This window comes from Spinacia oleracea, chromosome 5, assembly GCF_020520425.1.
Source record: "Spinacia oleracea cultivar Varoflay chromosome 5, BTI_SOV_V1, whole genome shotgun sequence".
In the NCBI taxonomy this organism is placed as follows: Eukaryota; Viridiplantae; Streptophyta; class Magnoliopsida; order Caryophyllales; family Amaranthaceae; genus Spinacia; species Spinacia oleracea.
In genome coordinates, this window is record NC_079491.1 from 55,378,248 (window position 1) to 55,404,610 (window position 26,363).

Consider the following 26,363-nt stretch of genomic DNA (forward strand, 5'->3'; position numbering starts at 1 on the left):
GCACGAAGCCGGGCCATCGCCCAGCAAGCCAGCGCGTCACAACGCACCAGCCAAGGCTGCGCCAGGCCCACCGCAAGGCAGGGCCAGCGCGCGCCAAGGCTGCGGCAGCGTGTGGGCCTCGTGGCAATGGGCTGCGAGTGCTCGCAGGCTGCGCGCGCGCGCATGGCGCCCCTTGTGGGATGCTGTGCGTGCGTGTGTGTGTTTGTGTTCATATACGAATCCTAAAGCTATCAGGGTTCGATATATGATTAAATTCCTAATCCTAAAAGCATAAATTAATTAAATAAGAGTTCTACTAGGATTCTAGTTTAATTAATTCGTATCCTAGTAGGATTCCAGTTCCTTTTCCATACCTCTATAAATAGGTGCCTAGGGTCATAATTTATAGATACAATTGAAGTATTCAAAAGGTAAGATTTTGAAGAAAAATCAGCCATACACTTGCACCTAATAGCCGAAATTCCTAAGCTACCTTAAGGGCGATTCTAGTTGGTCAAGCTTAAGGCGGATCCGGACGTGCTGTGGACTACCTACGGAGGGACGACACTTGGAGTCCTCAAGACTTGTTCTTGTTCGGTTCGGGAGCAACTAGGGAGGGCACGCAACAAAGTGTATGCATCTAAACTATGCTATATGATTATGTGTAAATAATATGCTTTCCTGGCTTTATGGTTTTTCCGCATGATTTATGTTTTGTCATATGAATCATAACCTAACAGTGGTATCACGAGCCTCTTATTATTTTCATAATCTAATTTGCATAAACATGGTTAAATTTTACAAATTTGCAAAGAATTAAAAGGGGTGATTAACTTTCGTAATTGTTAATTAATTGCAAATTGCGTTTATTTAATTATATGTACGCAGTTTTTCGGCAGTTTCTTCGTTACTCATCCAAATCGAGTGATTTTTGTGTCAATTCCGCATGTAAAAGGCATTCTAAATTTTTTCAGCCGAACCCAGAATTCCCAAATTCGAAGCCTAACTATGACTTTTCGGAGGTTTTAGTTTTTCTAACGTAAAAGTTTGTAAATTTAAGATGTTAAATTAAATATTTGCGATTCTTGTTGATAAATCTTGAATTTTTGATTGACCTACAGTATATTTTTAACAAGTTTGAATGCCTAGCCATGTTAATTATACAACCTAATTTGTAATTATGATTAATTTGTTGAAATTCGAATAATCTAGAATTAATTTGATTTTCATAATTAAGTAATAATTTAATTATGTATCCATGATTAAAATCCACCATAAAAATTGTTAATTTATGTTAAATTTTTAATTTTTATGACCTAGATTTGAATCCATGTTAATCGGAAATTAATTGATTAATAAATTTTAGATTTTTCGCCCTAAAATTATGAAATTAATATGTTTTATTAATTTGTCATTAATTTTGAATTAAAAATTTTAAATTTTTTATGAAAACGCTCATTAATGTTGCACGCACAAAGCAATGGAAGCTACGTGTTACCCTTAAGGGGTGTTGTATAGTGCGGGCACGCGACGACGAGCAAGGGAGCTCGTCGCCCGTGCGGTACGAATGCAGCGAGCAACATAGCGCATGGCGCGCGCACGAGGCAAGGGAGCCTGTGCGTGTGTGTTGTGTGCTGTGGCGATGGGCGAAGGGCGAAGGCATGGCACGAGCAGAGACGAGAGCTGGTAGCCCAGGGATCGCTGCTCCGCGCACCAACACGCGTGGCCTCGAGGGCTTGCTTGCGCGCGAGCGACCGAGCACTCCCATCGTGGCTGCTGCGATGCATGCGGGCGAGTAGGCTGCGCGCAAGCGTGGCTTGGCTTACTGCGTTTGCGCGTGGCTGCTGCTACGATGTGCCATGGGCCAGCGATAGGTCGTGCACTCGACGGGGCTTGGGCGCAAGCCCAAGTGCTCGTCGTGTTACTATTGTCGAGTTTTAAATTTTAATTTGAGATTTTCAGTTCATGTAATTTTAATTAATTTTAAAGTTAATAATTTAAATTGTTTTCTTGGATTTTAATTTTGAATATTATAATTATTTTAAATTTTAATTTATTCTAGTTATTTTACTAAAATTAAAAACCTTGAATTATTAATTTTAATTCGACTGAAAATAAATTAAATAAGTGGATTCAATTATAAATTTATATGAGCTTTAAATTTTAATTAAATTTGTATGTTTCCGGTTAGACTAGAAATACATTTTTATGTTTAAAATTAGTAAAGCATATGAATTTATTGGTTTAAGTGGGAGCAATTTTAGTCATAAACTCTTGATTAGGTCTACAAATCCTTTAAGGTTAAACAACTTGATTAGAATTAATAAGGACTGAATAATTGGTAGATTATTGGTGCCCTTAATTAATTGCTGCAAATATTTACGTGATGCATAACGTGTGTTACTAACCAGCTATGTGGGCCATTCATGATAATGAATGGGTGAATGGTATATATTGTATATGTACTGTTTTGCAGGTTATGAAGTGACTAGTATGGCCCAAATAGGATAGAAAATATGGTCTGCGTACCATTAATTTGAATGTAATTGGTCTAAAGTACCAAAATTGTTTTTCAATTCAAATATGGTCTGCGTACCATCAAATAGTTGTAATTAGTTTAATTATAGCTTATCCTATTTGAAGAAAATGGCGCCTCCCACGAAGATTTTCAAGACGGACTTTGAAGTTGAAGCTTCAAGATGAAGTCGGGCCATACTAGATCACATTTATCTTATGCATGTTTTAAGTTATTTATTGCTTTTAAATATGTCTTAAATATGCATAAGATCGAAGCTTGATTATGTTGCATGATTAAGGATTTTAGTTCACTTAAAATCTAACCAACATAGTAAGAGCCTTAGGTTCCAAACTTAAAAATTGAGTTAAAAGGTGCCATGCCAAAATAACACTTACTTGGATATCCTTTTTTCATCGATTTTAGTAATAGTTTTCCGCCATAGCGAGGTGTTACTTATCGATACTAAAGGGGTAAGGTACACAAATAATTGTGAGTACATGTTAGTTTTGGTGAAACTCAACGATATAAGTAAGGAGTCCTTTTATGTCGTGGCAAAATCGATAGGTTTACCTAATAAGTTCTTAGACGTACCTATCAACCAAGAGTAGTTTCTAGACTATTAGCAAAAGGCTTTTGCTTACCTAAAAGATTTTAGAATTGAGTCTAAATACATAATGTGCTTAATTCTTCAATGGATTTTAGGGTCTTGGAATCATTTTATTCACACCTGCCGGAACACATAACTTGAATAAAATGCTTAATGAACATTGAATTATGCATGTATGCTAGAATTTAAGTTTATTAAGAGAAACTGTGAATAGTTATTTATTTGTTTATTCTTTTTCAATTGTAGTTTCAAATATGGCAAACAACAATTCATTCAACATTCGATCAATTCTCGAAAAGGAGAAGTTGAGCGGAAAAAACTTCCTTGACTGGCAAAGGAACTTGCAAATAGTTCTTATGCAGGAAGAAAAGGAGTATATCCTGGAAGAGGCGATGCCCGAAGCCGCAGGCGAAGGGGTCACTCAGGCAGCCCTCAATCGTTGGATTGATGCCAACAAGGATGTGAAATGTCTAATGCTTGCAACCATGAGTGCAGATCTACAGAAAACGTTCATCAACTCAGATGCTTTCATGATCATCACTGAGTTAAAGAACATGTTCCAAGATCTGGCTCGGGTCGAAAGATTCGAGACTCATAGGCAAATTCTTGAGACCAAGCTCAAGAAAGGCGAGCCTGTAAGTCCACATGTTCTCAAAATGATTGGACTCATTGAGAATATGAGTCGGCTGGATCATCAATTCTCTCAGGAAATGGCTGTAGACACCATCCTCCATTCTCTTCATAACGGGTATGATCAGTTCAAACTAAACTACAGTATGAATAGTCTGGACAAAACGCTCACTGAGCTTCACGGTATGCTGAAGACCGCTGAAAAGACGCTCAAAAGTGATAAGCAGGATATGCTTATGGTGCATGGGGGCAAGTTCAAGAAATCTGGAAAGAAGAGGAATGCTAAGAAAGGTGGCAACAAGGCCAGCCCAACTAAGCAAACTGGCGCCAAATCTGAAAAGAGGAAGGTCAGTCAACCCACTTCTGAATCCGAATGCTTCTACTGCAAGAAGAAGGGGCATTGGAAGAGAGATTGCTTGAAGTTAAAGGAAGATCAGAAGAACGGAACAGTCGTTCCATCTTCAGGTATTTTCGTTATAGATTGTACACTTGTTAATTCAACTTCTTGGGTATTATATACAGGTTGTGGCTCACACTTATGTTCCAATTCTCAGGGACTAAGAAGAAGTAGAAAGTTAAGCAAGGGTGAAGTCGACCTACGAGTGGGAAATGGAGCAAGGATTGCTGCATTAGATGTAGGAACTTATTATTTGTCGTTGCCCTCTGGGCTAGTTTTTGGAACTGGAAGAGTGTTTCCATGTTCCAATCCTTACTAAAAACATCATTTCTGTTTCATGCTTAGATGCTAAGGGATTTTCCTTTTTAACAAAAGACAATAGTTGTTGGTTTATTTTAAAGAGATGTTTTATGGATCTGCTAGATTAGTCAATGGACTTTATTTATTAGATCACAACAAACAAGTTTATAACTTAAATACCAAAAAGGCCAAAAAGGATGATTTAGATCTCACATATCTGTGGCATTGTCGATTAGGCCATATTAACTTGAAACGCATGGAAAGACTTCAAAAGGAAGGAATTCTAGAACCATTTGACTTAGAGGATTATGGTAAGTGTGAATCATGTTTACTTGGCAAAATGACAAAGCAACCTTTCTCTAAAGTTGGAGAAAGAGAAACTGAACTATTGGGTTTAATCCATATAGATGTATGTGGACCAATGAGTACAAATGCTAGGGGTGGTTTCAGCTACTTTATCACTTTCACTGATGACTTCAGTAGATATGGTTATGTCTACCTAATGAAGCATAAGTCTGAATCCTTTGACAAATTCAAGGAATTTCAGAGTGAAGTAGAGAATCAATTAGGCAAGAAGATTAAAGCACTGCGGTCTGATAGAGGCGGTGAATATCTGAGCTATGAATTTGACGACCATCTGAAAGAATGTGGAATTCTATCAGAATTGACTCCTCCTGGAACACCAAAATGGAACGGTGTGTCGGAACGGAGGAACAGAACCTTGCTATACATGGTTAGGTCAATGATGGGTCAGGCCGAACTTCCAATAGAATTTTGGGGACATGCACTAAATATAGTTGCACTCACTATAAATAGAGCTCCGTCTAAAGCTGTTGAAAAGACTCCATATGAGTTATGGTTTGGAAAGCCTCCAAAAGTGTGTTTTCTTAATATTTGGGGATGTGAAGTATACGTCAAGCGATTAATTTCAGACAAACTTCATCCAAAATCTGATAAATGTATCCTTGTGGGCTATCCAAAGGAAACAAAGGGGTATTACTTCTACAATACATCTGAGAACAAAGTGTTTGTTGCTCGAGATGGTATCTTTTTGGAAAAGAATCACATTTCCAAAATGACAAGTGGGAGAAAAGTAGACCTCGAAGAAATTCGAGTCGAACAACAAACTCTAGAGAATGCTCAAGATGACATTCAGGATGAAACTCAGAGATCTTTAGAAGTATCTGGTGAAAATCATGGTCAATCTAGAGATGTAACCCCGCGTAGATCGCAGAGATATAGATCTCAACCGGAAAGGTACTTAGGTATTTTGACGAACGAGAGCTATGATGTTCTATTACTTGAAAGTGATGAACCTGCGACTTACAAGCAAGCTATGACGAGCCCTAGCTCCAAGCAATGGCAAGAAGCCATGCAATCTGAATTAGACTCCATGTCAGAAAACCAAGTATGCGATTTGGTCGATTTGCCAGATGGCTACCAAGCCATTGGAAGCAAATGGGTTTTCAAGCTGAAAAAGGACAACGATGGGAAACTTGAAGTTTTTAAAGCTAGATTGGTTGCAAAAGGTTACGGGCAAGTCCACGGTGTGGATTACGATGAAACCTTTTCACCAGTTGCAATGCTAAAATCTATTCGGATAATATTAGCAATCGCTGCATATTACGATTACGAAATATGGCAGATGGATGTCAAAACCGCTTTCTTAAACGGCGTTTTAACAGAAACTGTGTTTATGACACAGCCTGAAGGTTTTGAGGATCCAAAGAATGCTAAAAAGGTATGCAAGCTAAAGAAATCAATCTATGGATTGAAGCAGGCATCCAGGAGCTGGAATATACGTTTTGATGAAGCAGTCAGTGACTTTGGTTTCATCAAGAACGCAGACGAATCTTGTGTATACAAGAACGTCAGTGGGAGCAAAATTGCTTTCCTAGTATTATATGTCGATGACATATTACTTATCGGAAATGACATTCCTATGTTGAACTCTGTCCAGATTTGGCTTGGGAAATATTTTTCGATGAAGGATCTAGGAGAAGCACAGTACATATTGGGCATCAAGATTTACAGAGATAGATCTAAAAGGATGATTGGACTTAGTCAAAGCACTTATATCAATAAGGTACTTGATAGGTTCAAGATGGCAGACTCCAAGCGAGGCTACCTACCCATGTCTCATGGAATAACTCTAAGCAAGACTCAGTGCCCAAAAACACTTGATGAGCGTAGACGAATGAATGAGATTCCATATGCATCATTGATTGGTTCAATAATGTATGCTATGATATGTACACGCTCGGATGTTGCGTAGGCACTCAGTGCTACGAGCAGATACCAGTCAGACCCAGGAGAGGCACATTGGACTGCTGCCAAGAACATTCTGAAGTACCTGAAAAGGCACAAAGATGACTTCCTGGTCTATGGTGGAGATGATGAATTAATTGTTAAAGGCTATACGGACGCAAGTTTCCAAACCGACAAAGATGATTTCAGATCACAGTCTGGGTTTGTCTTCTGCCTCAACGGAGGCGCAGTAAGCTGGAAAAGTGCTAAGCAAAGCACCATTGCGGATTCTACAACTGAAGCGGAGTACATTGCTGCACATGAAGCAGCAAAGGAAGCTATATGGCTAAGGAAGTTCATAGGTGAACTTGGTGTAGTCCCCTCCATTAAAGGACCAATAGCCCTGTATTGTGATAATAACGGAGCTATTTCACAGGCAAAGGAGCCTAGACACATCCAAAGAGTCAAGCATGTAGTTCGTAGATTTCACCTTCTACGAGAGTTCGTTGAAAGAAAAGAAGTCGAGATAAGCAAGATTGGAACTGATGACAACATATCAGATCCATTGACTAAACCTCTGCTGCAGGCGAAGCACAACTCGCACACTGCAGCTATGGGAATCAAGCATATTGGAGAATGGCTTTGATGTCCTTGTTTGATGTTTTAAAGTTTTAGAGTTTAATACTTTGTAAAACATTATTGGTTAATCATTCACAATAACTGAATAGAATTCATTTTTCCATTTAATTTGTGGTTTATTAAATGATGAGTCCCTTCAATTTGACGATATATTCAAGATAGACTGTCAGGACCAGTCCTGTGACTAAGAAATGTCTATCAAGTGAACTTGAATGTCAAAAGTTGAAAATGGTCCCTGGTCGGAGTTTTCTATAAAAATTGGACGCATAGAAAACGTTAGACGACTAGAATGCAAGATGACTAGTAGTTCTGTTTCTTGAACTATGTGGACATGGCAATGTCATAATCATTTGCATAGATACTTACTTTGGGAAGACTAGTATCGGACAGACCTATGAAACTTTACTGTAAGAGATGAAAATGTGTCATAAGTAAATTTCATTAAAATTATTAGACACTAAATCCTCAATACCTGAGTGATTTGAGATTACTTGTTTGAGAACTGGTTACTTTGACGTTGACCAACCGTCGCACCGTAAAAGGAGGCTATAAAGGCAACGCTCAGGTAATCACCTATCAAACGAAGTCTAATCTCAAGATCGCAAGATTGGGATTGTCCTCCCATAAATCGGGATTAGATGCTTAAAAGTTGTACAAGGGGCCACTCGGAGAGCTAGAAACTGTAAAATGCATGGGCGTGCTCGGATGAATCATAGGCTATGATTATCTGTTTATTTGATCAGTTGAACTCTGAAATCGAGAAACACCTCTGGACATAATAAGGATGACAACTCTTACCTTATGTTCAAGGGCTAGCATCGAGCGACAAAGGAATTAGGAAAATGCACACTTGTCCCTAAGGAAGAGTGGGACACTGAAGGAAATAGTGCCCTTGGTCCAAGTATTCATATAATATTAAGTCTAATAAATGCGGTTCAGTATTAATTAACATGTTAATAATTCAGTGAGATCAAGTGAGCTGAATGCCTAGCTAGAGGCCGCTTCAGTTCAAGTGGAATTAATGATATTAATCCACAGCTTACTCTTGACTGAACCCGTAGGGTCACACAAACAGTACGTAAACGGATCAAGTATTTAATGGCATTAAATACTCCATCTATGGATATTCGGAATCGACGGATCTTGGTTTCAGTGGGAGCTGAGATCGTCACAAGCAAGAAATGAATACTCCGGAAACGATGATATTACCGGAAACGGAAATATGGATCGTATCGGAAATATAAATATTATCCAAGTCGTAAATGTTGCCGGAAACGGAAACATGGTACGTATCGGAAAATATTAATGGAATTGGAAATATTGCCGGAATCGGAAATATTGCCGGAAACGGAAATATTGTCAGAATCAGAAATATTATCGGAATCGGAAAATAATTCCGGAAACGGAAATATTAAATATTTGTTCGAAACGGAAATTAATTCCGGAATCGGGAATTTAATCGGAAGCGTATCGTACGAATTAGCATCGGACGAGGCCCGCCAGACGAAGGCCCAGCACGAAGCCGGGCCATCGCCCAGCAAGCCAGCGCGCCACAACGCACCAGCCAAGGCTGCGCCAGGCCCACCGCAAGGCAGGCCCAGCGCGCGCCAAGGCTGCGGCAGCGTGTGGGCCTCGTGGCAATGGGCTGCGAGTGCTCGCAGGCTGCGCGCGCGCGCATGGCGCCCCTCGTGGGCCGCTGTGCGTGCGTGTGTGTGTTTGTGTTCATATACGAATCCTAAAGCTATCAGGATTCGATATATGATTAAATTCCTAATCCTAAAAGGATAAATTAATTAAATAAGAGTTCTACTAGGATTCTAGTTTAATTAATTCGTATCCTAGTAGGATTCCAGTTCCTTTTCCATACCTCTATAAATAGGTGCCTAGGGTCATAATTTATAGATACAATTGAAGTATTCAAAAGGTAAGATTTTGAAGAAAAATCAGCCATACACTTGCACCTAATAGCCGAAATTCCTAAGCTACCTTAAGGGCGATTCTAGTTGGTCAAGCTTAAGGCGGATCCGGACGTGCTGTGGACTATCTACGGAGGGACGACACTTGGAGTCCTCAAGACTTGTTCTTGTTCGGTTCGGGGGCAACTAGGGAGGGCACGCAACAAAGTGTATGCATCTAAACTATGCTATATGATTATGTGTAAATAATATGCTTTCCTGGCTTTATGGTTTTTCCGCATCATTTATGTTTTGTCATATGAATCATAACCTAACAGTATGACACTTATTGTTTATGGTAATACTAGTTTTTTCGGTTTTTTCCCTTCTATATATATATATGAATCCTTATACCCTATTGATTCGCAGTATTTTTCAGATTGTCAGTTTACAAGTTAGGACAAAGAGCGGATTCACAAAGTAAGAACCGAATGGGTGCGCCATGTTGTTCAACAATTGTGTAATCGCTAGGTTATGTTGAAGGAACCAACAAACATACGATTCTATTAATTAATGTATTTTGTGTAGTTTAAATTTTATAATTTTATTTTAGATCTATGTAATCGGTTTTGTTAGGGTGACAATTGTAGAAATTGTTTTAATCGAGGTTTGGAAATTAATTTCAACAATATTTACTATTTTTCAATATATGGTGTTATTTTGTGGCAAAAAATGAAATGTTTTTCTGGTATATTATAAATAATAAAAAATAATTAAAAAAAACAACTGTAATAGTGCTTCATATACATCCACTATTAGAAAATAATTGAAAAGTTGGTGGTAATTCTTTGATAGCGTTTCTTTAATAGCGCTTATAATGTGCTATGAAAGAAATATTTTGAATTATCCTGATATGACATATTACAGTGCTTTTCAAAAGCGCTATTAAAGGTACCTTTTACTTTTAATAGCGGAGCCATCAACGGCGCTTCAAGAATCGCTGTAAAAAGCATTATTAAGCGGTATAAAAAGCATTTTCTGTCGTAATTCGGTCGCACAAGCTAGGTTGTGCGGTCGCACAGATGGGCGGGATATTCACAGTAGCTTCTGGTTTGTTGTGCGACCGAACAAGAAAATGTGTGCGACCGAACTGAACCTTGTGCGACAGAACATACCCTCTATTCGATCGCACAGCTGCGCGGGTTTGAAGTTATAAAAAGAAATTCGCAGCATTGTTTCGACAAGTAGATTTTTACATAATTTCATTTTTAGATTTTCATTTTTAGAATTAGCTTAGAATTCTAGAGAGAGAATTAGATTAAGTCTTAGATTAGAGGTTAGGATTAGGATTTGTAGCTTCAAATTCTTCAATTCTTAGTGGATTCAAACTCTAAATTTCAGATTTCTTTTCTCTTTCATTTTGAGTTTTGTTCTTCAATTTTGTTCTTCAATTTTGATGCAATTTCAACAATTCAAGGTATAATTCTACTTTTCTCTTTAATTTTTTCTTTCATTCTTTAATTGCTTCATTAATTTCGTTTAAGCTTTGATTTCATTGTTGAATTCTAGAATTAATTTCATATTTTGAATTTTCTTGATTTTTCCCCCAATTTTGATATTTGAATTTTCTGATTTTTGTTGATTTAATTAGTTTCATTAATTCAATTAGTTTCATGATTAGGATTAATTTTAGTTTAATCTTGATAATAATCATGCTTATTGAGTAGTTCATAGTCTAGAGATTTAGGTTGAACCCTTGGGAATGAATTTGGGGGAATTATAGCGAAATTCATATTGATTTTGTAATTAAATTTGATTTGATGATAAGATTTCCATGAATAATGAATTAGTAGTTGCAAATGCTAGTTTAATTAGGATTGATTGGAGTGCATTATTTTGGTTTGGCAAGAGATTATGAATCTCTATGATGCATGTGAAAAGTAGGTCTCAATCGTGAGTTGTCTAGTTTTAGGATCATGTGAGAGCTTTTCCTAGATTAGAGGACTTAGCGCGCTCTATCCGAGAGGTGGCGAGCACGTCAATAGTTGCTTTTCCCCTATATGTCAAGTCATTGCATAATCATTGTGTGTTGACCTTTGTCCTTCTCCTAATTCAACTTCCATTGCCGATTCCCGGAATCTCTAGAATTTCTTTACTTGTTCATATTTCATACTTTTCTTGCTTTCACAGATTAATACAAAAACTCATTTTCCATTCGAACTAGCTTTTGAACACATTAGATTGAAAAGTCAAACATATTCATTCTCTTGGGACGATCCCTATGCTTGCCGCTATAGTCAATATAGCCGGTTAGTTAGGAGTTTACAAACTTTTTTTGATAAGGGTAGGTTCTTTCAACGACGGAAAATACCTCTATCAAAATGGCGCCGTTGCCGGGGAACGGTTGTTGTTTTTGAGTTTTGTTGAGACTGGTTTAACCATAGAAAATACAAAAATATTTCATCCTTGCTTTAGTTTTTCCATTGCATTGCTCACGATTTGTTTGAGTTTTGTATGCAAGATAGGGGACGAACTCGTCATAGGTCTCTCTATCCTCTCGACCTAGAGTTAGAGAGGACTTTGCGAAGATTGAGGCGTATCTGGACCCGTTCATCAAGCTACAATAGATTCGAGCCTTTGAGTGAAGCTATGGAACAAGAAGCAATTGATCACACCGTTGAGACAATGGCTCTTCCGGTCAAGAACTTAGGTATACCGGGAGCCTTTGAGGCGACTTGTGGGATTCAAGCGCCCACCACCAATGCAAACAATTTTGAGATCAAGCCCGCCTTGATCAATTTGGTGCAAATTCATCCGTTTTGCGGAAAGAGTAGCGAATCACCGCATGAACACTTAAAACAGTTTGAGCATTATTGTGATACCATCAAACACAATGGAGTGACTTCGGATTATGTGAGGTTGACGCTATTCCGCTTCTCTCTTTTAGGACATGCTAGCGATTGGCTTGACAACGAGGTCAAGCCAAACTCACTTCGAACTTGGAATAAAGTGACAACCGCATTCTTGAGCAAGTTCTATTCTCATGGAAAGACGGCGGAGTATCGTTACAATATTCAATCATTTGAGCAAAAGCGGGATGAGTCGCTTTTTGAAGCATGGGACCGATTCAAGGAATACCAAAGGGAATGCCCTCACCATGGGATCCCTAAGTGGTTGCTTCTCCAAACGTTCTATTTGGGATTGAGCCCAACCTCCAAGACAAGTCTAGATGCGGAGCCGGGTGGTCCCATAATGAACAAAACAGAAGATAAAATAGAAGAGATCATAGAGGATGTAGTGCAAAACTACCAAGCTTGGCACGTTGGTACAAGGAACTACGATTGCAAAAGTAGAAGTGATGATGGTAAGGGGTCAATATATGCTATGGAGCAAGCACGGATTGTTGAGAAGCTTAGCTCGAGATTAGAAAAGCTAGAGAGCACTCCAAGTAAACCCCCATCGCCATCAACAATTCAACCGCCTTCGGCTACTCTTCTCACTAAGGGGAAGAGCAAGGTGAGTTCCTATGACACCATGACTTTAGGTACATCCTTTTGTGATAACTGTCAAGACTATGGTCATTTCCCTAATGCATGTCCTTTAGTGCATAATGTGTCTTATGTGGATTATGGCCCTTCTTATGAAGGTGATTTTGATGTGGAATATGCCCATGCTATGAATTAGAGGCCTATATACGATAACCCCCCTAATCAAAACTTTGTTAGGCAAGCACCTAGAGGGCCCCCCATGCATGGATCCTACCAAGGCTTCGGCCAAGGAGGTGGGTATGATAGTCAAGGCCGAGGTGGCTATAGGGCGCAAGGCTATTAAAGCCAAGCACCCTATGTTCAATCTCACGGTCTTGGCAATCAAACTCAATTTAATCAAGGGAGTTATAACCCTAACCACCAAGGTGGAGGGGGTTACAACTATCCTTATGGGAAATTTAGGGGTGCCTCTAGTGGGGGTTATCCGTTGAACCCGGGAGGTCAATATGGTGTTTCTCAATTTTCACCTCCCGGATTTAATGGGCCAAGGACCTATGGCAACCAATTCCAACAAAGTCCTAGTGGTTATGGCAACGCACCTTCACCGCTCCCGCCTCTCAAGTCTAACCTTGAGGCCCTTATGGAGACGTTTGTGGGGGCGCAAGCCAAGAAATTTTTTTAGTTTGAGGATGGATTTAAGCAATCCAACACTCACTTGAAAATGATTGAAACCCAATTAGCTCAACTTGCTAACACCATTAAGGAACATCATGTGCATACTAGTCTCCCACCCCAAGGTCAAGATCCAAGGCAAATGAATGCCATTATGACAAGGAGTGGGAGGATTTTAGATGATGTTCCTAGAGCTAAAATGGTTTCCGAGTCCAAAGGGAAGGAACAAGGGGGAGTCGTTGAGTCTAGCGACAACGATGTGGTAGATGAGGAGCCTCCCATCGATGATGTGGTTGATATTCCTAGGCCAAAAGAGGCAACTCTTCTACCTCTCCCCACTCCTAAACTTCCCTATCCCCAAAGATTCATAAGGCATAAGTTAGACGTTCAATTCTCGAAATTCCTAGATATTCTTAGGAAATTGCATATCACCATTCCCTTTACGGATGCGTTGAAGCAAATGCCAACTTACTCAAGATTCCTTAAGGAAATCTTGAGTGGGAAGCGTGATTGCGACGTAAAGGAGACGGTAAACTTGACCGAGAGTTGTAGCGCAAATCCTTAACCAAATGCCCCCAAAGCTCAAGGACCCGGGAAGTTTTTCTATCCCATGCGCTATAAAAGCCCTTGAGATTGGGAATTCCCTTTCTGACTTGGGTGCTAGTGTGAGCTTGATGTTGTATTCGGTGTTTACTACACTTGAGATTAGAGAGTTGGTACCTACCAATATCACACTTCAACTTGCCGACCGATCGGTCAAATATCCAATCGGCAAGGTTGGAGATGTGCCATTGCGAGTAGGCAAGTTTGTCATCCCCGTGGACTTTGTGGTGCTCGATATTGATGAGGACGCTCATGTCCCAATCATTCTCGGGAGACCATTTTTGGCTACGGCGGGGGCTATAATAGATGTTAAACAAGGACTTATCACTCTTAAGGTCGGAAAGGATAGTCTTGCTTTTGATTTGACTAACACTATGCACTATCCTAGCTCACCTAGTGAGAATTGCTTCTTTGTTGACTCTCTTGATCCCATTGTGCATGATATGCATGAGCACTTGCTCCTTTCTAATGATCATCTTGAGGTTGCTATTTTGAATAGGGAAGGTTTAGGAAATGTAGGTGTGGAAGCGGAACAATACAAGGAGGAATTGAATATCACCCCTTTGGTGAAGAATATTGCACTTTGCTTGACCGGGAGGACGTCCTTGATGATCTTAAACAACGTAATGGTAAGGAAGCTCCCAAGGTTGAGCTCAAAGCTCTACCTTCGAGCTTGAGGTATGTTTTCCTTGGACCTAATTCCACCTACCCCGTCATTGTTAATGCTAGTCTAGATGATGAGCAAGTCCTCAAGCTCATTCAAGTTTTGAGGAGACATCAAAGTGCTTTGGGATATACAATAGATGATTTGAAAGGCATAAGCCCGACACTTTGCATGAACCACATTGAGCTTGAGGACAATGCCATCCCACATCGGGAAAGACAACGCAAGCTTAATCCGCCAATGGGTGAGGTGGTTAAGAAAGAAATTGTCAAGCTCTTGGCGGTCGGGATCATCTATCCTATTTCCAATAGTAGATGGATGTCCCCGGTACATGTCCCCAAGAAAGGTGGGATGACGGTAGTAAAAAATGCACAAGGCGAGCTTATTTCCACCCGGACGGTGACCGGGTGGCGTATGTGCATTGATTATCGTCAACTCAATCTTTCCACCAAGAAAGATCACTTCCCCTTGCCATTTATTGATCTAATGCTCGAACGACTAACCAAACACAAGTATTTTAGCTTTCTTGATGGCTATTCCGGGTTCTTTCAAATCCCCATAAACCCGGAAGACCAAGAGAAAACTACATTTACTTGTCCATATGGGACATTTGCCTATAGGAGGATGTCATTCGGGCTTTGCAATGCCCCCGGGACGTTCCAAAGATGCATGATGAGTATTTTTGGTGACATGCTCGAGGAAGAAATGGAGGTTTTCATGGACGACTTTTTGGTGGGAGGTGCTACCTATGATGAGTGCCTTATCAATCTTGAAAAGTCTCTTAAGAGGTGTGAAAAGGTTCAATCGGTGCTTAATTGGGAGAAGTGTCACTTTATGGTGCAAGAAGGGATTTTTCTCGGGCATAAAGTCTCACACCTTGGTATTGAGGTGGATAGGGCGAAAATTGAGGTTATAGAGAAGCTCCCTCCTCCGGTCAATGTTAAGGGGATACGCTCCTTTCTTGGGCATGCCGGATTTTATAGGAGGTTCATTAAGGATTTCTCATTGATTGCTAGGCCACTTACTAATCTCCTTCAAAAGGAGTGTGATTTTCAATTTCATCCCGCGTGTCTCAAGGCCTTCAACACACTCAAGCACGCCCTAGTTTCTACTCCTATTGTGCAAGCTCCGGATTGGTCCCTTCCTTTTGAATTGATGTGTGATGCTAGCTAGTGACTATTCGGTTGGGGATGTCCTAGGCCAAAGAACGGATAAGAAGCTCCATATGATATATTACATGTCCAAGACTCTCAACCAAGCCCAATCCAACTACACTACCACCGAAAAGGAGTTTCTTGCCATTTGGTGGGGTCAAAGACTATTGTGTACACGGATCATGCGGCAATCTGATATCTCATGGCAAAGAAGGAGGCCAAACCTAGACTCATTCGTTGGGTGCTCCTCCTCCAAGAGTTTGACATCGATATTCGTGATAAAAAAGGAGCCGAGAATGTTGTAGCCGATCATCTCTCTAGGATAGAACTTGGGGATGAGGCTAAGGATGATGTGACGATTGAAGATGCTTTGCATGATGATACCTTGTACATGGTTGAGAGTTCCCCTCTTCCTAGGTTCGTTGATATTGTGAATTACTTAGCTAGTGGGGCGATCCCCGGAGATCTTTCTACTCAACAACGCCGAAAGTTGAAGTATGATGCTCGGCGCTATATTTGGGATGAGCCCACCTTATTGAGACGGTGCCCGGATGGCCTATTGAGTAGATGTGTTCCGGATGAGGAGCTTGCTAATGTTCTCCGCATGTGCCACTCCTCCCCTTGTGGTGGACACATGGGAGGTGAGAAAACCGCTTCCAAGGTCCTTCAGAGTAGATGCTTGGGAATTTGTCAAATCTTGTGATTGTTGTCAACGCAAGGGGAATGTGTCTAAGAGGCAAGAGATGTCCCAATCTTCCATTCTTGAGCTTGAAGTGTTTGACGTTTGGGGCATTGACTTCATGGGCCCTTTTTCTTCTTCTTACGGCAATTTGTACATCTTAGTGGCCGTTGACTATGTGTCCAAGTGGGCGGAAGCAATCGCCTCACCCACCAATGATCATAAGGTGGTGATTTCTCTTTTCAAGAAGATTGTTTTACCCCGTTTTGGAGTCCATGGAGCGGTAATTAGTGATGGAGGATCTCATTTTTCTCATGGGAAGTTCAAGGCCATTTTGAAGGAGTATGGAGTGAATCACAAAGTTGGTTTGGGTTATCATCCCCAAACCAGTGGCCAAGTTGAGGTGACCAATCGGGAGATTAAGTCGATTCTTGAGAAAACGGTTGCTCAGAACCGGAAGGATTGGTCTCTCAAGCTCAATGATGCTCTATGGGCTTATAGGACGGCTTTCAAGACTCCTATTGGGATAACGCTGTACAAGCTCGTGTATGGAAATAATTGCCATTTGCCGGTTGAGTTGGAGCACTGGGCGATGTGGGCCATTAAGACATTGAATTTCGAACTCTCTTGTGCGGGTGAGCGGCGCATTCTTGACTTGCATGAGCTTGAAGAGCTAAGGATGAATGCTTATGATTCGGCAAGTATTTACAAAGCCCGTTCTAAACAATATCATGATGCCCGGATTGAAAAGAGAGAGTTCAAGTAGGGAGAGAAAGTCCTCCTTTATAACTCCCGTTTGAAGCTATTCCCGGGAAAACTCAATTCCCGGTGGAGCGGACCATTTGATGTTGTTCGGGTTTTTCCGCATGGTGCAATTGAGATTCGGAATGAAGATTTCGGGCCCTTCAAGGTGAATGGTCATAGGCTCAAGAACTATTATATGGGAGACTCTCTTGGTTCGTTTGCTATCATGGACCTTAAGAACCCCCCATGAATTGGGGGGGGGGGGGGGGACCGTCAAGCTAGTGACGTTAAAGAAGCTCTTCCGGGAGGCACCCTGCGGATTTTGTGCATATTCTTGGTATTTTTTCGTTGATGTGGGTTCACACTTTCCACCATTTCCATGCTCGTTGATCTTTTGGTGAGTTTGTTCGATTTTTACAGGTTCTTTGCGGGACTTGCTCCCACGGCATCTCCGGTAACATCTTTCTATCTCACATGCATTCTTTGGGACGGGCATATTTCTTGTGGGGCATTGGTTGGATGGGTAGTTGTGCCCCTCCTATTTTTGTTTTAGGCCTTGAGGACATGGCCTAATTCAAGCTTGGAGGGAGTTTTGTTGTGTGGTTGCCAATTGTGATGCTCATGCCTTTGAATTCATGCATTTGTGTGCACATGTATATATCTTTAGTGCTTAGTTTCCTTAGTTTCTTTGATTTTAGTTTGATTTTAGTTTCTTTTTGTTTTCTTTTCTTTCCTTTTTTTTTCCTTTTTTTCTTTTCTTCATTTTTCTTTGATTTTATTTCCTTTTGTCAAGGTAAGTTTTTCAAGCTTTTAGGCATTATTCTTGATTGGGGCATAATAAAAATGGAACTTGTAGGTTTGAATGATTTTATCCCTAATTGGTAGATGTGTGCACGGTTTTGAATGTCTCGGGGCGAATCTAGGAATTAGATGTTAAGAAAGTCGGTTAGAACTTTGGGTAGCATGAATCTTGAACCCTTGGTTTGTGGTAAGATGGTGTCGTTCTCTCTAGTGACTTGAAACCGGAGAGGGTAGTATTTGCTCCCATTTGTGAGGATCATGTTTATATTAGCCCAAACACATTATATACATATATTGAGTAGCATGGATCCTTGGCTTGACTTTTTTATATCCCGAATTTGACTTTTTCCTTCCCGAGACCGCGACCGAACTACTTTAATTAAGGGACGATAGAGGCATTTCTTTCGGTGACTATTTTTCTTTTTTAGATTAGGACATCTTTATTTTTATTTTTCATTGATATTTTTGTTTACATTTCCCCTTTGCTATCCATTTGAGCCTTTCCCCTTCATTTCTTATAAGCTCATTTCAAGTCGATTAGCCTTTGTTTTATTTTCACCCTTAGAAGTAATAGTGAAGCTTGAGTAATTGTGCTTGGTGGTTTTGAATGTTTTTGCAAATGATGAGAAATGATGGTTGTTGGTTTTAAAGGAAAGCTTTGGGAAATTTTTTGTATATATTGAATAAAAGGCAAAAGCAAAAGCATAAAGTTTTGAAAAAGCCAAAAATAGAGAAAAATAAGGCAAAGAGAAAAGTTTCAATTGAAACACAAAAAAAAGAGAAAATCAAATCAAGAAAAGTTCAAAAAAAAAGAATTTTAGTTTAGTTTTGTTGTTGAATAAGCTTAGGGGTACCCCAAATAAGTGGTATGAGTTTGTTGTGGTTCGATTTGCTTGAGTAAGTTCATTTTTGCGCTTCACTTTAAGATTGAGCACCAATTTCCAAATTTGTTCCACACCCTTACCCCTAGCCTATTCGCTACACCATAAAAGCCCTCTTGACCCTTTTGAGTTGAGTCATTGTCGGTGGAGGGGGGATTTGGTCAAATTTATGGAATGGGATTGTCATGCTAAGATGTCGATTAACCTTCTCTCCTCTCTTGCAATTCTTATCTTTCCGGCGCCTTCGCAGCGTCATGAGAAGCTATCTTTGAGGGTGAATGGGATCTAGAGAGTTGACGCGGTAAGATCGGTTGAAGGGGGATAGATAAGTGCATGTTCTCTTTGCTTGGCATTTGAATCTTTCACTCGCCTTAGGACATTGGTTAGCGTGCATTCGTTTATTGGTTAGTAATATTAGCATTTTTTTGTGCTCGTTCCATAATAAAAGCCCGATTCTTGATTCTTTTTGTATTTTTCCTTTTCTTTTCTTTTCTTCTCTTTTCTTTGTTTGTTTTCCATTTTAGGTCTTGCGTTGATTCAAATTTTTGGAAGAGTTATGGGTGGTTCTCTTTGGAAACCCTTGTGAGATCCCACTCGCCCTCATGAGCGATTGTGGGGTTTAAAGAGCTTGTTGGATGTGCTTAAATGCAACCGTGATTCCTACGAAAGTGTGTTAGTGTGCATTCTTGTAGTTCTTATTTTCGTAATTTTGATTTTGAATAATTAAGCTCATTCTCCTTCCGGTTCTCGTTCTAGCTTTGCTTGAGGACAAGCAAAGGTTTAGCTTGGGTGAGTTTGATGAGCGACATTTATGTCGCTCTTAGCTTAGGATTTTTGTTTATTTGATTAGCATTTTATTATTATTTTTGCTTACTTTTATCGTTTTTAGTTCGTTTATTGCATTTTTGCATTTATCGTAACATTTTCTCGTCTTGCGTATATTTTAGTCGTTTTTGCTCTTAACGTGCCTTTTGTATGCATTCTCATTGCGTAAGAGTCGTTTTGAGCATTAACGTGTTTATAATGTGTCATTATGCTAGACGATGTTTAAAATGATTTTACGATTTGGAAAATTGCGATGCGAATTAATAATACGATTTTTTATCCTTAATAACATGTATTGCGATTTTCTAACATGTTATAGGTTGCTTAATAATTTGCAGCGATGAGCTTCTAATGCACAGCTTAGCAACCTCACGAGCAGCAAAAGCAGCTACACGAAGCAATCACTTGGCTGCTATTGATTAAGCCTCGCTGCTGCTGACAAAGTGCGCGCAAAACAGACCCTTAGCATCTCCACTGCAGCAGCCTCGTGGACTCTTCACTTGGCTGCTTTGAAGTGTCTACCCAGCAGCAACAAAGGAGGCTAGCAAGGTAGAACAACAGAACTTGAGAAGCTAAACACGAGAAGAACAGCAACACTTGAGAAGCCAAACACAAGAAGAACGGCAGGGAGCCACACCAGATCAGCCACAGCTATACTCGAGCAAGAATAGAGCATAAGAACAGCAGCAGCCCAAGCGGTACATCAACACGCAAACAGCTATAGCAGCAGTGTTGTTCGGTCGCACAAGCTAGGATGTGCTATCACACAGATGGGCAGGTGTAGGGGGTGTTTTTGGATTTTCCCCTACGGGGGTGGTTGTTTCAGAAACCTTCGAATTTTTGTACTTTGTAGGAGTCGCCACCAAACATTGTTTAGGGTCTTGTTTGGAAAGACCATAAATGACTCTATTAGGATAAGACTTGAATCTTCGAAACAGATGGGTGAGATCCGGGCAAGGGAACGAGATGCTTATTCCGCGAGCTTTAGAAACAATTCAAGTGCGTGACACAACATTTTCGAAAATACCATAGTTTAGACTATGTGGGTTTGAATTTAGGACAAATTGAATTTCTACTTTGTATGGCGGTCACTTCGCTTTAAAGTTAATTTAAGGGAACCTAAAATCGGTTTGTCCAAAAAATTATATTTGTTAAGCGTGATGTAACCTTGCATTTTGTTGTATTTAGCATGTGCGGTGATGAAAGAAATAAAGCAAATAAAGCAACATCACAATGGTAAATAAGTGCGGAATTAGTAAATACAAGACCCCCTAGAAATGGACTAGGGAGTAGGTCCTCATTGCCTAGAAGGACTAGGCAAGTAAAGTTGCATAATTGAAAGTATGGAATTGAAATGCGTTATTGAAAGTGCATGATTGAAAGGTGCGTAATTGAAATTGCAATATTGAAATTTGTACTTGGGCACATGAGATCCGAACGCCAAACGACTACTTAAAAATAAGTGCGCTCGACACGAATTCAAAGCCAAAAATCTCAACTTGGGAGAAGTTGTTCATCCCAAAGTATCCTAGATTTTGCATATAGAACTTGAACTTGAAAGATTGAAACTTGAAATATTGAACTTACTTGAACTTGAACTTGAAATATTGAACATGAACTTGAAAAATTGAAATTAAGAGACTTGAATCTCAAAGATCGGGCCTTTTAATGTTGAAAAGGTTAGATCTTTGAAAAGGATCCTAGTTTAGGGAAGTAGTCATGAACAACCCTAAACATTGTTGGATCTTGAAATTTGAAAACTTGAACTTGTATATTGAAAAATAGAGTCCCGAATCTCAAAAGAATAAACCTTTAAAAGTTAAAAAGGTGTCATCTTTGATTACTCCATACTTGAAGGTGATTCTAGTTCAAAGAGATGGTTACAAGCAACTTTGAACATCCTTGAATCTTGAAAGTTTGCATCTTTGTATTTTTAAAAGTTTGGATTTTGAAAAGACGTATGATTGTTGCAAGTGACATTTTTAAGAGTAAAAATGCCAACTTACTAATCATTTTGAAAATAGAAAATAAAGACATCATTGAATAGATTAGGGTTGGGATTCGGAATTACCTAGTTAGGTTTAGGCAAGCTTTCCGATTAGAACTACCAATTGCTTAAAGCTTGAAGATAGTATGGTATTTTTGGAGGATTTTGTATTGATTTTTGTATTGAATATTGAGGTGCAATTTTTGTATTACGACGTTGTGTCGATTTTTTCTCTCTTAATGCATGGAATTAGGGGGTATTTATAGGGGAATGGCTGCTAAACGCCAGCCATTGCCAGCACAGCACGCCGAAGCAGCGCCTAGCACTGGTGACGTGGCGTGAATGCCGCCAAAACAAGGACGCGGGCTCCGTCCTTGATTTGTCTTGTATTGATGTACCTTCGTACGAATAGTATGATGTTTGGCACGTAGTGTTTTCTTGGGGGTTAAGACTTGATTTTGCGTCTAAAAACAAGTCGTTCCGGGTTTTGAATTTCGGTTTTACGAGACGAGGCCCGACTTGCTCGGTTTTGTGGGTCGGCGCCCGAATTTGACTTGCCTTATATGATTTTGAGTGGAAAAGGCTTAGTAAAACCAATGGAATGGTCCACTAGATGAGATTGTACTTGGATTTTGAAATTGGTTTTTGAAAATTGTATTTTGTACCGAGTTTCGGAAGGGGAACGGCCTCGGGGAATTGATTTTGGCTCTTGTATTTTGGAGATGCTTTTAGCAATTGGAATTTTCGCACGGGATTTCTCCAACCGCCTAGTAAGGATAATGGTATCGTCATCATCCCAATGGGGAGACACAAATTAGGTGTCTACAGAAGCCCCAACTTTGACTGAGCGTTCAGTCAGGAAAGCGCAAGTCAAAGTACTTCGAAAGGGACGGAGAATGATCAAGATGTTCTGCAATGAAGACCACTCTTTGTACGCCGGTACATGCGCAAAACAGGCATTAGTAAAAAGGATAGAGTCTACCTCCGTGCGGTTGTGATGACTCTGATTTGTACTTGTACTGTTCTTCCGCCTTAGGTTCGGGACGGAGCTTGGCATCGAATTGAATCTTGAATTTTTGAATTTTAAACATCCGGATTTGATCGGTTGGGGATGTGCTTTACTGGGGATAAGAGCTTTTTATTGGCACTTAAGATTTTGAAATTTCGGCTGACTTTCCTAGAGCTTGGGTCCGTTGGGAGTCGAACGCCTGAGTCGTAGTATTTTTTGGACTTTGTATTCTTGAAATGCTCATCTGTTTGTGCTTGGAGATACGGGTGTATACCCGTATTTTCAAAGGATGGCCTGATTCGACGTTTGATGCTTGGTGCGGAAGACCGTAGCAGCAAAGGATGAGCAATCAGCACGGGAGACCGCGCACTGCAGATTCCTGCGCATGCAGTAGGCAGCGCCCAGCGCGGAGCTCGGCGTCAGGCACGGGGCTGAGCTATAAAAGCTCCCCTTGCCGTGCCGTTTTTGAGGCACACTCTCTTGAATTCTATTAGCCTCTTCCCTTGGTCTTGTTCTTTCCTTGTCCATGTAAGTATTTCATGTTTTTGCTAATGAAATCATCTCTAGGATTGCATGTAGTTTTGAACTTTCTCGTACTTTGGAATGATGCTTGTATGCTTTAAGCTTCTTGAATTTTGTTGAGAATTATTTGATAGCCACTTGAACTGGAGCTGTTGGAACTTGTAGATTTGAATTTTTGAAAATGTTCTTGAATCTTGTACCTGGTATTTGTAGATAGTGGTCTCACTGGTGACCTTGCGGGGTCTCGGGAGAGAATAGGCTAGGATGCCTAGGTGTTGTTTGTAGAGCTTTGGAATGCTGGCTTCGGCATGGGTAGCCTAGGCGTTGGTGTTGAACTTGTATCCCTGCTTCGGCGTGGATAGCCTAGGCGTTGGTGTAGAACTTGTATACCTGCTTCGGCGTGGATGGCCTAGGCACTGGTGTAGAACTTGTATTTTGAACTAGAGGTCCCTGGCTGGATTTGTACTGCCACTGGGCATTTTTGAATTTTTGACTTCGTACAGGCTTGTATAGGATAGCCTCTGAACTTTGATTTTTGTACGGGCTAGTATAGAATAACCCCCAGTTTAGAATTCTTACACTTTGTACTCTGCTTGATTTAGTATGCCTCGTCATACTCGGAGGAAGCTCGCCGAATCGTCGGTGGTTCGAGCTGCTGAGGAAGACGCTTTGGACGATGGGGGTATGGTTCCCCGGAGAGCACCCACTTTTGTCGGTACTGGCTGGAGTCCTTCCGATCTGGTGTTTCGACCGGAGTTTCACTTGTCTCAGCGGCCTCGCGCTGGCTTGGTGAGTCTTGTACTATGCTTTGAATTTGTATCTTGTACTTGTATAGGTTTTGAGCTGATTCGTTCATCTGTATGCCAATGGAGAGCCGTTTCGCACCTTCTGGTCCGTGGCGGAGCTTCAGAAGGCTTTAAAGCCATTCATGCCGACGACGAGGCTATGGAGATCTGGTTGCAGACGGGCCTAGTCGATTTCTGGCGTGCCATGGGAGATACTCCGAGGAGAACGGGGATCAAACCCCGGCTACAGGCTTTGCTGGAGCGGTGGTGGGATACCACTAACACTTTTCACATGGCATGGGGGGGGGGGGATCACCATTACCCCTTTTGAGTTTGCCATGATTACGGGTTTTCCTTTTTCCGAGAGGAACGTGACCTTCGATTCGGAGCTGATGTGGCGCTTGTGGACATTAGCTTCTTGTCAGCTTTACAGGACTTGAGGGCTGTCTCGAGCTACAGCTAGGGTGGTCTGGCATATAGCCACCTCTTGTACGAGATGAAGTGGGCCTCTCGGACTGTGCCAGAGAGTGACCCGAGCATTGCTGCTCTGTGGAGTGTGCTGGAGGTATTTAAGACTCCTTGTACTTTGTGCCTTGTACTTGTATGTTTGTATTTTGAACTTGACTGATGTTTTGCTTGCTTTCTTGAAAGATTTGGATGTACGAGCACTTTCCGACTTTGGCGCCGGATCGTACTGGAAATGCGGCTTACCGGTATGCTGCCTCTTGGATAGGAGCGAAGCGCAGGAGGGTGCCTCTGGCGGCCTCCCGCGGAGCTTGGAGAGTTTTACCTGCTAATGAGGTAATATTTTTGTACTGTTTTGCTCTTTTGTATTTGTACTTGTATAGTTGACTGAGTTGTCTGCTTTGTAGGTGGTGTGGCGTCCTTTTGCTGACGCGCCTGTACCCGCCTCGGCTGCTCGTGCCCATTTCTTGTCTGGATGGCGGGTTTTTCTCTCGGGGGTGTATCGCCACATGTGGTATCTGGAGGAGCGAGTGTCCCTTCAGCACAGTTCGGGGAATAGGCTTGTCCCCAAGGACCCACCGGAGTCCATGCTGGCGCCGGAGGAAGAGCTTGCCCGGCTCTATGTGAATGCTAGGGGCGATGCTGTTTGCCGCTCTTGGAGGGACTTTGTACAAAGGAAGGGCAGCTATGACGACTTCTTGAGGAGGCTGGCTCCACCAGTACGCTTCGTACTGCCAGTGAGCTCTTGAACTTTGTATCTTGTATTCTTGTATTCTTGTATTTTTGTATTCTTGTATTCTTGTATTCTTGTATCATTGTATGAATGTTTGTAGGAGGATGAGGTTGATCCTGAGGACATTCCATATGCTTATAGGGTCATCCGCTATGAGAACTCGGATGGGGAACAGGTAGAGGTGACCATCCCTGTAGCTTTTCCTCCGCACCGGAGATCGTATGATGTTGTACCCGAGCATTATGCAGCTTTAAGTACTGTTGCATTTTCTTGAAACTGATTGTAATCTTGTATCTGGGAATTGATCTTGAATATTGTATGCAGGCGCCTCGGGTGAGAATGCGTCGCTTGATGCTTTTGATTGATTCTTTGAAGAGGAATTGTGCCAAGCTGACCCAGAAGCTTTCTGGCCGGGACAGAGAGGTGCTTTTCTTGATTTTGAAATTTGTATTCTGGAAAATCGAACTTGGATGTCTGATTTTTGAAATTTGTATTTTGTATAGGAGTGCCGTCGAGGCCGCAGAGGTTCCGTTGATAGGGAGCCCCAGGTGGAGACTTCCTCGAGGCAGGAGGGACCGAGTTTGGATCTAGGACAGGGGTCCGGTGCTGGTACTCATCAGAGGCACTCTGATGCTGATTGGGGAGCTGCCTCTTTTGTATATGCTGATCCTACCAGGCATTCCTTTGGGGGTGCAAGCAGTTGGAGGCCTTTTGTTCCTCCACCCGGTTACTATTTCGGAGGGAGCGGTCCTCAGCCTTGGAGTGCAGATCCTTTGACTTGCTGGCAGGAGATGGAGAAGATGCGTCAGGCGCAGATGTATGAGGCACAGCGCCAGTTCATGGCGATGCAACGGCCTTATCAGTACCCTTCCCCTCAGCAGGGACCCTATCGTTCTCCCGGTACTCTTCGTATCTCGGAGCAGGATCCTGGTACCCCTGGGACAGAGCTGGATCGAGATTTGGAGCGCTTTAGGAGGCGGAACAGGAACAAGGATCCCATGGTTGACATTACAGCTGATGATGACTCGGATTGACCCTGCATGGTAGCGAGTTCCAGCTTTCCTTGGTTGATTTTGTATAGGTTGGGTTGTATTTGTATGGATTTGTATGGTTGGACTTTTTGTACGGTTTGAAATTTC

At 41.2% G+C, this 26,363-nt stretch overlaps 1 non-coding gene across 1 annotated transcript; it reads right to left on the reverse strand.

Moving 5' to 3' along the window:
- Positions 1 to 12,273: 12,273 nt before the first annotated feature.
- On the reverse strand, positions 12,274 to 12,376 carry LOC130462154 (small nucleolar RNA R71). The gene has a single exon (XR_008922292.1). It is a non-coding gene; the product is annotated as a small nucleolar RNA R71 (small nucleolar RNA).
- Positions 12,377 to 26,363: the final 13,987 nt, after the last annotated feature.